Source organism: Triticum aestivum, chromosome 1B (genome assembly GCF_018294505.1).
Source record: "Triticum aestivum cultivar Chinese Spring chromosome 1B, IWGSC CS RefSeq v2.1, whole genome shotgun sequence".
NCBI classification, from domain to species: domain Eukaryota; kingdom Viridiplantae; phylum Streptophyta; class Magnoliopsida; order Poales; family Poaceae; genus Triticum; species Triticum aestivum.
In genome coordinates, this window is record NC_057795.1 from 379,048,684 (window position 1) to 379,060,838 (window position 12,155).

General features: G+C 37.2%; 1 long non-coding RNA gene across 19 annotated transcripts; it reads right to left on the minus strand.

Annotated features, from left to right (window-relative positions):
* Positions 1 to 6,657: 6,657 nt before the first annotated feature.
* Positions 6,658 to 12,149, minus strand: LOC123125591 (uncharacterized). Of its 19 annotated transcripts, none has more exons than XR_006461467.1 (10): positions 11,653 to 12,149; positions 11,493 to 11,556; positions 11,274 to 11,345; positions 10,173 to 10,320; positions 9,906 to 9,982; positions 9,675 to 9,798; positions 9,350 to 9,595; positions 8,060 to 8,684; positions 7,172 to 7,284; positions 6,658 to 7,087 (listed from the first exon to the last, which is right to left on the minus strand). It is a non-coding gene; the product is annotated as an uncharacterized lncRNA (long non-coding RNA). The 19 variants fall into 19 exon arrangements; XR_006461457.1 differs by lacking the exon at positions 9,675 to 9,798 and adding an exon at positions 11,038 to 11,141; XR_006461445.1 differs by lacking the exon at positions 9,675 to 9,798.
* Between the last annotated feature and the right edge of the window lie 6 nt (positions 12,150 to 12,155).

A 12,155-nucleotide genomic window follows, 5' to 3' on the forward strand; every position in this document is an offset into this window, starting at 1 on the left:
GAATTTGAAAAAAGTTCATCAAGTTTGAAAAAAAGTTCATCGAATTTCAAGAAAAGTTCATCCGATTTGAAATAACTATTGGTATTGAAAATAGTTCACCAAACTTGAGAAAATTTCATCGAGTTTGAGAAAAAAGTTCATCAAATTTGAAAAACATTTATCAAACTAAAAAAAGTTCATCGCTTTTTGAAAAAAAAATCATCAATTTTGAAAAAAGTTCATCATACCTAAAAAAGTTAATCAAATTTGAAAAGGGAAAAAATAAAACAAAAAATAAAAATGAAAAAGGACATTGGAAAAATATAAGTTGAAAGATAAAAAAAAGGGAAAGAAAAAAATGAATGAAAAAAAACAGGTTCGGGACGAGTAACGAAGGGCTATTGATGTAGAGATTTGCCCAGTGGTTCGCTAGCCTAGTTGGATAGTACAGCTTGTATTGAACCATCAAGTAGGATTTAGCGTTACTTGCGAGTGCAATTCATCCACCCATGTGTTTGGGTCGCGCCGGGCTCGATCCTATGTCTCCTTGTGGGAGCTACGCTGTTATGCACTACACCAGATTCTCGCACGTGATAACTCAGAGGCGCGTCTGTTATTGAGGCAAATGAAGCCGATTTTCCCATTGTTTCCACTAGTTTCTTATTCTGTTTTTTCCGTTTTGTTTTTTCTTCTCCACTGTTTGTTTGGTTTTCTTCTTTCCTCTTAATTTTTTGTTTTTCATTTGTTTTTTTTATTCTACATTTTTGCATATGTCATTCTTTTAATAATGATCAACATTATCTTGTATGCACGTTCAGCATTGTCCGAACGCCCATTCAACATTTTTTAATAGTTTTTAAACATTTTAATACTTATTCAACATTTTTTAAATACTCGTATTTTCTAAATAACATCTTTAATACTTATTGAACTTTTTAAATAATTGTTTAATTTTTTTCAAATTCTTGTTCGATATTTTCTAATACTTATTCAAAAAAATAAATACTTATTAAACACTTTTCTATAGAGTGCTTCTTCTAATAAATATACTTAGAAAATTGTAAATTATAAACAAAAGTAAACAAACAAAGAAAAACAGAAAACAGAAAACAGAGAACAGAAACAAAACAAGAAAGAAGAATGAGGCTGGATCTTCCCGCGCGGCTGGGCCGCGGCCTATGTAGAGCTCCCCGCCGCGAGATGTTGCCCTCTGTCACGGGAGGAAAACCCTATATAACGCATTTTGCGCCACGTTGTCGACCTTTTGCGATCGAGCGTTGAGATGGGCCGACGCGCTAATGCGTTCCTCCTTGCCGGTTTAGGCACGCTTCTCGAAGGTTCCAGCGGTCTTTTCCGGTTTTGGGAATCTTCTGGAAGGTTCCCAAACCGGGTCTTTTATTTCCTTTTTGTCTTCTTTTCCTTTTTCGTTTTTCTGTTTTTCTGTTTATTTTTTCTTTTTATGTTCTTTTTGTTTCCTTTTTCAGTTTCCAATTTTAAATAAATTCAGAATTTCATAATTTGTTTGAAATTTCAAATTTAGCTCAAAATTTCAAACAATCTTCTCTAAATAAATGATAAACAATACAAAAAATGTTCAGATTTTCAAATTTTTGTTCACATTTTAAAAACTGGTTTCTATTAATTCAAAAAATGTTCGAGTTTCAAAACTTGTTCGAGTTCTTAAAAATGTTTCGATTTTCAATTTTTTGTTCACATTTTCATATCTTGTTTTTATTAATTAAAAAAATGTCCAAGTTTCAAAACTTGTTCCCATTTTCAAAAAATGTTCAAATTTCGAACTAATGTTCACATTTTGAAATCTTGTTTCTATTAATTCAACAAATGTTCAAGTTTCAAAACTTGTTCACATTTTCAAAAAATGTTCAGATTTTCAATTTTTTGTTCATATTTGAAACCTTGTTTCCATTAAATCAAACATTGTTCGAGTTTCAAAACTTGTTCGCATTTTCAAAAAATAGTCAAATTTTCAAAACTAATGTTCACATTTTGAAATCTTGTTTCTATTAATTCAAAAAATGTTCAAGTTTCAAAACTTGTTCACATTTTCAAAAAATGTTCAGATTTTCAATTTTTTGTTCACATTTGAAACCTTGTTTCTAATAATTCAAAAAATGTTCAGATTTTCAAAATTTTGTTCACATTTGAAATCTTGTTTCCATTAAATCAAAGATTGTTCGAGTTTCAAAACTTGTTCGCATTTTCAAAAAATATTCAGATTTTCAGAATTTTGTTCACATTTGAAATCTTGTTTCTATTAATTCAAAAAATGTTCAAGTTTCAAAGCTTGTTCGCCTTTTCAGAAAATGGTCACAATTCCAAATAATGTTCGCATTGCCAAATTTGTTCACATATCCAAAAATATTTTTGCTTTCTTCGAATTTTGTTCCAAGTTCCAAAAATGTTCACTTTTACTATTTTAGTTCAAAATTTTATGAAACGTTCTTGTTTTTGAAATGTTTGTCCAACATTACAAAAAAACTTTGCTGTTTTTAAAAAAATTGTTCACAGGTCAGAAAATGTTAAGCATTTTAAAATAATTAATCGCAATTTTGGAATTGTCTGCGTCCAAGAAAAGGTACAGATTGTGAAAACAAACTGCGTTCAAACTTTAAAAAAAGTTTAGATCTGTCTTGGATTATGTTCTTATAAAGTGTGCTGCTTAAAATTTCCAAAGGAACTTTCGTGGTGCAATGGCTAGCCATGAGGGTACTACACGGTAGGTCTTGAGTTTAAATCTCGAGCCTCTCTCTGTTTTTCACATTTTTTCAGTTTGCGAACGCCAAATGAGCCAGCCCAGGCGAGACACCCCCTATGCGAAATGTCAACTCTTTGACGCAAAGACCGCGCCTGCAGCGTGGCTAGCATGGGACGGCCCACTAGTGTGCTTCCCCAGTTTTTTTTTAATTTTCTGTTACGAAAATAAAAATATGAAATCAAAAAAGGTTTACAGATTTAAAGAAAAACGGTTCATCCATTCGAAAAAAGTTCATTCAAATTAAATTAAATTTTATTTTCATCCAATTTAGCAAAAGTTCATCAACTTGAAAAAAAGTTCATCCATTCGAAAGGTTTATAAAAGTTCATCCATTCGAAAGGTTTATAAAAGTTCATCAACTTGAAAAAAAGTTCATTCAAATTAAATTTTATTTTCATCCAATTTAGCAAAAGTTCTTTTTTTTAAATTTCATTAAATTACGAAGAAGTTCATAGAAATTCAAAAAAATTCATGTATTTTTAGAAAAAGTTCATAGATAAAAATAAAGTTCATCCGTTTTCAAAAAGATGTTCATCAAATTACAAAAAAGTTCATCGATATTCATAAGATTTCATTAATCTGAAATAAAACTGCTGAAATTTTGAAAAAGTTCATAGATATTCAGAAAAGTTCATAGAATTTTCAAAAAAGAAAATGTTAAACGGGGCCTAGATGGGCTGGCCCATTTACGGACGCCAGAGGCGCCAGTTAACGAAAATGCACGTTAACTGGCGCCTGTAGCGCCAAATAAGAAATGCCCTCTGTCTCGCGTACAGCGAGACATAGGGGCGCTCTCTTTGGGTCATTGCCCTTTTTCTTTTCTCTGTCCACTTTGTACATGAATCTGCGGCATGTACACATATGTTTTTCATGTATTTTTCTTGTTTTCTTTTTTTCTCAAACATGTACGGACTCTTTCTAAAAATTCACAAACGTTTAAAAAAATACGTGAACGCCTTTTAAAATTTACATGAATATTTTCTTAAATTACATGATGAATGCTTTTTAATACATGGTGTTAGCATTTTTAAGTACACTACAGACATGTTTTACATACACGATGAACAGCATACTAATATGCGTTGAAATTGTTTTAATAATTGATGAAAAATGTTTTGAGACGTGATGACATTTTAATTTTTTTTGAAATACGTGAATATTTTTAAATAAACATTGAGCCTTTTTAATACACGATGACCGTGTTTCAGCACATGATTAAGTTTTAAGTGCACAAAGGACATTTTCTAAAACAAGATGAATATTTTCCTAATACATCCTGAACAAATTCTGAAATACAAGATGTACATTTTCAAATGTGCGACAAACATTAAAAAATACAGGACGCACATTTTAAAACGTGAAAAATACATGATGATCATTTAATTAAATGCAAGATGAACTTGTTTTGAATAGATGGTCAACTTTTGTGATACATAATGAATAGTTTTTTAAATACATGCTGAACATTTTTAAGTACATGTTGAACATTTTTTGAACTACACAGTATTAATTTCTTTAATACGATGACATATATTTTTAAAGTGCACTATGAAGATTTTTTAAATACATGATTATATTAACAATAAAGAACCGAAAGAAAAGTAAAATAGAAAGCAAAAAATAAACAAATAGAAAATAAAAAAACAAGAAAAACCAAAAAGTAGAAAAACAAAAGAAAAAACGAAAACGAAAAAGAAACCGCCTTACGAGACTGGTCGAGGTCCAATAGACACCAACTGTCGAGCAAAGATTAAAAAACCAACAGACATGCGAGTCGGGCCGGTCCAATTTGGCGTGTAGGTCGCCAAATAGGCTAACTCCTATTGGGTGCCCTCGTCGCCGGTTAGAGGCTATTTTGTATATATATAATTCAAGCGGTTGAATTGATGAAATTCGAACGGTTGAACTGATGCTTTCTGTTGCTGTTAAAAATCGTCTTCTGTAGTTTAATTTTTTTTTCAATTTTTTTGGTCGAAACGGGGCGTGTAATATATCGTTGGAAAGCTCTTGACATCCACATTAAAATCTTATAATTTGTTTTTGCAAAAAAATTATGAATTAAGAGCAGTTTTGAAAAAGCTGTTTTTTTCAAAACAGAAAACGCGAATCGTATTTTGGACTTAATTTTCAAACGGTTTGTTGGAATTGAGAAAATGAGATGGCGTTGGAAATCTTGTGAAAATCCGTATCTTCCATATATCTAATATTTTTTCAAATTCTATATGATTTAAAAGTAATTTAAAAAATGGTGAAATTCTAGGCGAAACGTTTTTTCACTGTTTTTTGCAAACGGTTTGTCGGATTGACGCAAATGATACGCCCTTGAAAAGCTATGGAAAATGCGTAACTTTTGTGTATAGAAAGTTTTTCTTAATTCCTTATGGTTTAAATACGACTTCAAATACGATCAAATTTAATTTTGAATGCAATTTTTTAAAAAAGTTTGTCGAAATGGGGCAAATAATATACCGTTGGATAGCTATCGAAAATGCGAAACTTAGTCATGTTGAACGTTTTCTCTACTTCGCAACCGTTTAAGAGTAATTTCGAATACGGCATGACGGATCCTGCTGTTTTCTCGTCTAAAAAACAGAGTAGTCGTACTGATATATGTGTATGTTTGTACTGAGCTATTTTTTGTAGAGTAATTTTGAATAGATCCGAAAAAGTATACTTGTACTGATGTTTGCATGGATTTATACTAAGCGTATTTTCACTGATTAGACTTTGCTTTGTTTTTTGGGTAATTTTTTTTTGTAAGTTTTCAACTGTTTACTGTATCTTAGCCCTGAACTTGCATGATTTTTATTGTTGAACTGAATGTTATTTTTTTGCCAAAGTTTTTTGCGTGTTTCTTTTTTTTTTTGAAGTCAATTTTTTTTGGAAACGAATGTTCTAGATTTCTCTTGTTTTGCAACTTGAACTTTTTACCATTTTAAACTTTTACCAAATTGAATTACCATGTGTGGATGAGCACTTGAACTTGTAGAATTTAAATTTTTCTATTTTAATTCTCATTTATTTTCTTGTCCGAACTTATGATATCATCGTCACTGAACTTGCGTGGTTTCTGTAGCTGGACTAAAATCCATGTTGTTTGTGAAAACCAGGAAAATTGCATCTCCTCAATGGGTCATAATGCAAGCATCGCCGCCGGCAATACTTGGCGCACCAGAGAACCTGCACTGCTGGATTTATCGAGAGAACTGAGGGCAGCACATCCCATGCCTTTTTTCTGCAGCAGCTACACTTGGTTTACCAACTCACACACACACAAAATTGATAACAAGTTGGCACACGACCTGATAACAAGAGCACACATGAACTGACAAACAAGAGCATACCGGTGATTAACATAATATAAATCCATTGTCGTTTTTTTCATTTGTTAAGTTGCTTTTTTCCTTCGAACCTTTACTGCTATGATTTTTTTTTTTTTGCAAATTTGTCCCCTTGAGTCAGAACTTAGAAAATTCTTATTTTTAACTTATGGTACTAGAGAGTTTGTACTTCTCAAAAAACAATCCCTCGATGTTCTTTTAGTTTTAGTTTTTAATTTTCTTTCTCATCCATATCCTTATTGTCAATGTCATCACCATCGTACCTTTATGGTTTATATAGTTGAACGGACTTACATTTTTACCATTCATTCTTTTAAAAACTTATGGTTTCTTCTCCAAAAACTTCCTACCTGGTGAGAATATTCATGAACGAACAATATTTCTTCTATGTGGAATACACAAGATCTCCTTAATGGGCCATGATGCAGGCATCACCACAGGCAATACTTGGCGCACCGGAGAACCTGTACTGTTGGGTTTGTCGAGAGAGGACTGAGGGAACACATCGTCATTGGGGAGGCGAATGCAAGTATTGGAGTTCAGCCTAAAATCACAAGAGAATGGATCAAAATGTAATTTTAAATCTTAATACTGACAACTATTCGATCCAGTTTCCTTTACATACAAGATTCATTCAGTCCTACACAAGTAATACCCGACCACCTTCACTTGAAACAACCAACAGCCACAATCTGCTGCAACTCAACTGGAGCACAAACTCCACCTCTAAAACAATCTGGTGTCCCAATTTGTTTACCATATTCATTTACATTACATTGCAAAAATTCCATCCATCTTGTTGAGTTCATGTCAAGCATCATCAAGCAATAGGATCACGTGTGGAAGACGATGGGCGGCTCGCGCATGCGGGCTTGAACTACTCGCCGGCTGCCACTGATGGCTATCAATCATGCAAAATCCTGACCAAAAAATCACATTTTTCACATGAAACCAAACTCTTGAACTTGCTCCACGACAATCTTTGAACCTCCTACAGCAACAGTATATATATCATACATCATCTTTCTCTCTTTGATCAATCATGGACCCAAAAAATTAAAACACAACAAAATACCAGTTGTTTGGCTCCCAAACCTCCTGCATAATTTTTTTGAACTGATGTTCTTTTTGTCATTGCACTGTTGTTGAACGAACCACACCGCTGCCAAGTCTGCACCTTTCAACTACCTGCATGAGTACAATTTTTTAGACCATAGTACAAGATAGTAAGGTTGCAAGTTCAAATTGTCAATGGACCAAAACATGTTTAAACACAAAATGTGCATACATGTTTGATATGCAGCAAAACTTTAGCTTTCTCGGGTTTCTTTAGTGAGCCACCTCAGCTTTTTCTCTCATTAATTTTTTTCTTCCTCTTAAATTTATGGTCTTTTTTTAGTCTGAACTGATGTAGAATTTTCTTTGCTCAACTGGGGTAGACTTCTGGTTAGTACATGCACAACCTGACAAGGCAATGTACAAGTTCTTGTAAAAAGAACAACCAAGTTCATGTATAGTAACATTTATAAGTTCACAATGAAAATGATATGACTGTTCATGGGCACTTTCACTTGGATCCACCAGCTACTCTAGAGGCCTGAACTGAAACAATACATTTGACCAGAAACTATAACAAGAATTTGAACCGAAGTAAATTTATTAATTGAACTGAACTAAAAAAATAATTTAGTAATCGAACTGCTAGTTTTGTGTGTGCAAGCATTTGAATAGGAGGAAGTCCAGCTCAGCTGCAAGCAAAAGGTCAATCAGAGCATCAGAATAAGTACACTCAGCTGCAAGCATAATGTCAACCAGAGCATGAAAATTGATGTTCTGAGGTAGGAGCAAAGCAGCTGCCCAACTGTAATATGAACAGGCGGATCTCTGCGCAGTTGTGAAACATCATTTTCATAACAGAGTTCATGATGCAGATCACAAAGTCATAGATCAGTAACCTATTTACCTCCAGAACAAAATGGTATGTCCCAACATTCACAGGGCCAACAAGCACACTCTCAAATTGCTGATAATAGTTCTCATCTTCAGCTGATCCAACATATATAAGCTTCCACTCCAGATCTGGAAGGCCGACCAAAAAACTCATTGTTAGTACTTCACCGGACTCAGCTAGGAAAAGAACAACATTATACTCATGGTACTCATAAAAAATGGTAGGCTCAATATTTAAGTAGGTCAAAACTATACATATGCAAAACGGCTCTTTTTAAGAGTCATGGAAAGTTTTGCACATCTTCTCATTAAGAGGAGGTGTGTGTTATTATTAAAGGAGATTATCAGAAGGACAAAATGTCCACTGCCCTCACATGCTCATAAACACATACCAAAAAGAAACAGAAACACCAACAAGCTCCTTTCTACAATAGCAGTAATTGCTAATTCACCAAGAAAATAATGTGAGAATGATAAGAAAATGGTGAAGATGGTGGCTTCAATTCTACTTGGACTGATGTCCGTGCTCCACTTTGACGACTGCGAGTAACCATGGTGGACGAGCTCGTGGCCGAGGGCCATGGAGGATCTGGTCAGGGGAGGTGGGGATTGTTGCCTCGGCCGACGCCAGGTGCTAACTACAATAGTAATATGAATTAGTTATTAGTGGTGAAAACACTAGAACTGAATCATGAAAATTTGTAACATGAATTTTGCTAATGAATATCTACTGATAAACTACTGCAGCTCTTGTTGTCCAACAGTACTCAGTTTGGACAGGCAGCTAAGCCTCCAATGGCGCATGTATTAAGTTATCTAGTTGACAATAGGTACCAAACGTGTAAAACTAGAGAAAAATACACTGCAGCCGTTGTCAATTTTTCTGTCTCTCACTTTGAGAGTACACCGAAGATGAATTATCAGCATGCCACTTTTTTCTCCATGTAGCAAAGTGTGAGAAGAAAAGTAAACAAATGAATCATCACCCAGCCGCAGTGTTTTCTATTTTTGAATCCATTGAACTGAAAAAAGCCTACAATGTTTACTAAAAAAACCCTACTAGGCGAACTTTAGAAAGCATACAAGCAGAGATGGGGAAAAAGCAGACATCAGCGGCTCGATATGAGAAAGGTAGACAAGCATACAATCATTATCATATTTTTGACAGTTTTATTTTTGGCTGAACTTTTTGGTTTCCTGACTTTGAACTTATGTTTTTTTTGTAGGGTTTTTTGTATGGGCTTGCTCCAGCCCAGGAAACGGGAGCTTCATTGAACAAAATTTGAATAAAGAAGGATCCAACCTGAAGTGTGAACTACTCTGAACTTTTATTGAGATTTTTCTTGAACTGAAGCATGCTGCATGGCACGACGAGGTCGAAGGATTGGGAGAAACTTCGATGAAGGCCGGTCCCAGCGCAAATTCGAGATAGTTGGGTCAGGGCGAGGCGGCGGCCGAAGAAACCTGTATGACACCGACAAGCAAGGAAGATGGCGTGCGGCGGCGTGAGGTGAGACGCCGACTGCGTGCAGAGGATCCCGTGGAAGCGCTGCGTAGAGCGTGGTAATATTAACCAAACATCAATATTTGTTGAACTGCTAGACCAGAGCAAGTTTAGAAATTCTTACAACCAGAAAAAGTGATTTTTTGTAGCTTTTTCTACACAAAGTATGTTCATCAGCGACATTTGCATCAAAACAGTTCAATAGCAGCAGGACACCAGGTTCAGTAGTTGCACACGGCAAAAATTAGCTACCAAAGATAACACACGCACACAAGTTTAGTACCAATAGCTATAACTAGCCAGATTCATTCGCGGAAGTACCCTCACAAGTGCAGTAGCAGCTCGCTGCTCATACCTGCTCGCCAGCTTTATGCCCCATCTTGGTGCTACTTCAAAACACTTTGCCGCCTACTACTTATCTCCGGCAGTACCCTGCACACACACACCACCGGCCACCAGTTAACACATATGCACACACACACACACAGTGAACCAGCCACACACCTCATTTCTCTACACAACCAGGACTACAGCTTATGCACATTACGGACTGATGAAGTAGCAGCACAGAAAACTATATTTTGTAGGCATCCACAAGGATAGAAGGATAGAAGGAATTAACCACAAGTTAGTAGACGGGAAAATCTGCCGATGATGAAGCGAGCTAGCAATCATCCATCAACATGCTCTTTTTTGGCTCACTAAGCTTGACAGGGGGAGGAGCTGTACTTGTTGCAACATCATTACTTGAACTGGTGTGAGTACCATACCTGGACGGATGGGGCACGAGGGAGACGGTCAGGGAGTAGGCAAGAGGAGGGGGCATCTGGAGGAACAAAACAGGTGCAAGCAATTTTTAACAAAAACTAAACTATTTTTTTATAACGATACATGGACTCCGGGGGCATCAATACATGTACTTCTGTACATAATAGCTCTCCCTAGTGAACTATGATAAGCCCAAATATAAATGGGAGCACGAATGGCATCCATCTATGGTATCTCAATAAACACAAATTCTCCTATTTAGAGGATCAGACAGCTCACGTCTCGGAAAAATAACACACAGAGCGCACACCATGCATGCCCGAATTGCTACTGCAGTGTGCACACATATACTTGAATTATTTTCCATCAGCTAACTGATTTCACTATTTTATATTGAATTGCGACAAATCTTTTTTTCTTAGCAAAACTTGAACTGAAAAAGACTACAAAGGTGTACGCATATATAGCAAATGCTATGAAATGCATTTTTGTCTACTTCATAACCCATGATGAGTATCCAGTTTTTTCCCCGAATTATTCATAACTAACAACACACATCATAGCACTCTGTCTATATATCCCTGTCTCCTTGTCTGAGCTTCAGTTTGGAACATATTTCCTGAACTTACTAATTAGTATAAGATGTTCTGATGCTGGCACACAATGTGTACGGAGTAGCTCTATTCTTTTCTGTGTGAATGTTTAAGAGGAAAATCAACCTTGCATTGCAGGAGAGAAGAGAAGTCTATGGCTGCGGGGATACCCCTCCGGCGCCGACATCCAGCAGGGAGCCTCCCATGGTAGTAACACATTGTTCTTTTTTCTGTGATTTTTTATGAACTGATGATCAAATCCATAGTGAACTGTGATACCTAGTGTATGTTTTCTTTTTTGGTGGGGCATGATTGGAACTAGTACGAAGCAGTGTGGGGATTAGAAGAGGAGGCGTACATACATGAGGATGTCATCGGCGAACTTGCAGACGGAGGCCACGGAGGAGAGGTCGAGCTCCATGAGCTCCATGAGCCTGAACAACATCAGCCTCTAGTTTTAATCATAGTCCCAAATCAGCACCAACCTGACAGGTTAATTAGTCTACAAGAACGGAACACTAAGCAATGTTTTTCTAAGTACTGTATCCATTTTGACAATCGAGTTTAATTAAGACCCGAACCTGTAGGTAAGGTAGGGACGGGCGGTGGTCTTTGCACAGCCTCAAGCCAAAGTTGTTCCTGAACCTGCAAGAACATCGGCAAAATGTATTTTTTCAGAATTCAGTTCATGCTCGCAATTTGTTGAAGTCCAAATTCAAATGTAGGTAAGGTAGGACGAACTCGTCTTCACCCCCGCCATGGCAGCTACTCCGCTTCCCCCGCTGATGGCTAGCAGGGCCACCCCGGCGTGGAGGGCGGCCAAGTGCCCTTACTTACAGATGGAGGGGTTGGCCGGCGGTGGTACGGCCGTGGGATCTCAGGGGAGAAGGCGGACGGTTCTCGGGGAGGAAGGTGGACGGAGCGTGGGGAGGGAGGCGGACTAATTGCGGGGAGGAAGGAGGCCGGACCACGGGGAGGAAGGCGGCCGGAGCGCGGGGAGGAAGACGGCCGAAGCGCGAGAAGAAAGGTAGATAGAGCGCGGGGTAGGGAGGAGGCCGGTGCGCGAGGAGGAAGGCAACCGGAGCGGAGGAAGGAAGGTGACCGGAGTGGAGGAAGGAAGGCGTCCTGAGCGTGGGGGTGGAGGAGGCCGGCGCGCGAGGGTGGAGGAGGCCGGCGCGCGAGGGAGGGCGGCTGTCGGCGCGAGGTAAGGGCGGCGCCGGTGTAGGAGGGAAGGAGGCGGCGGG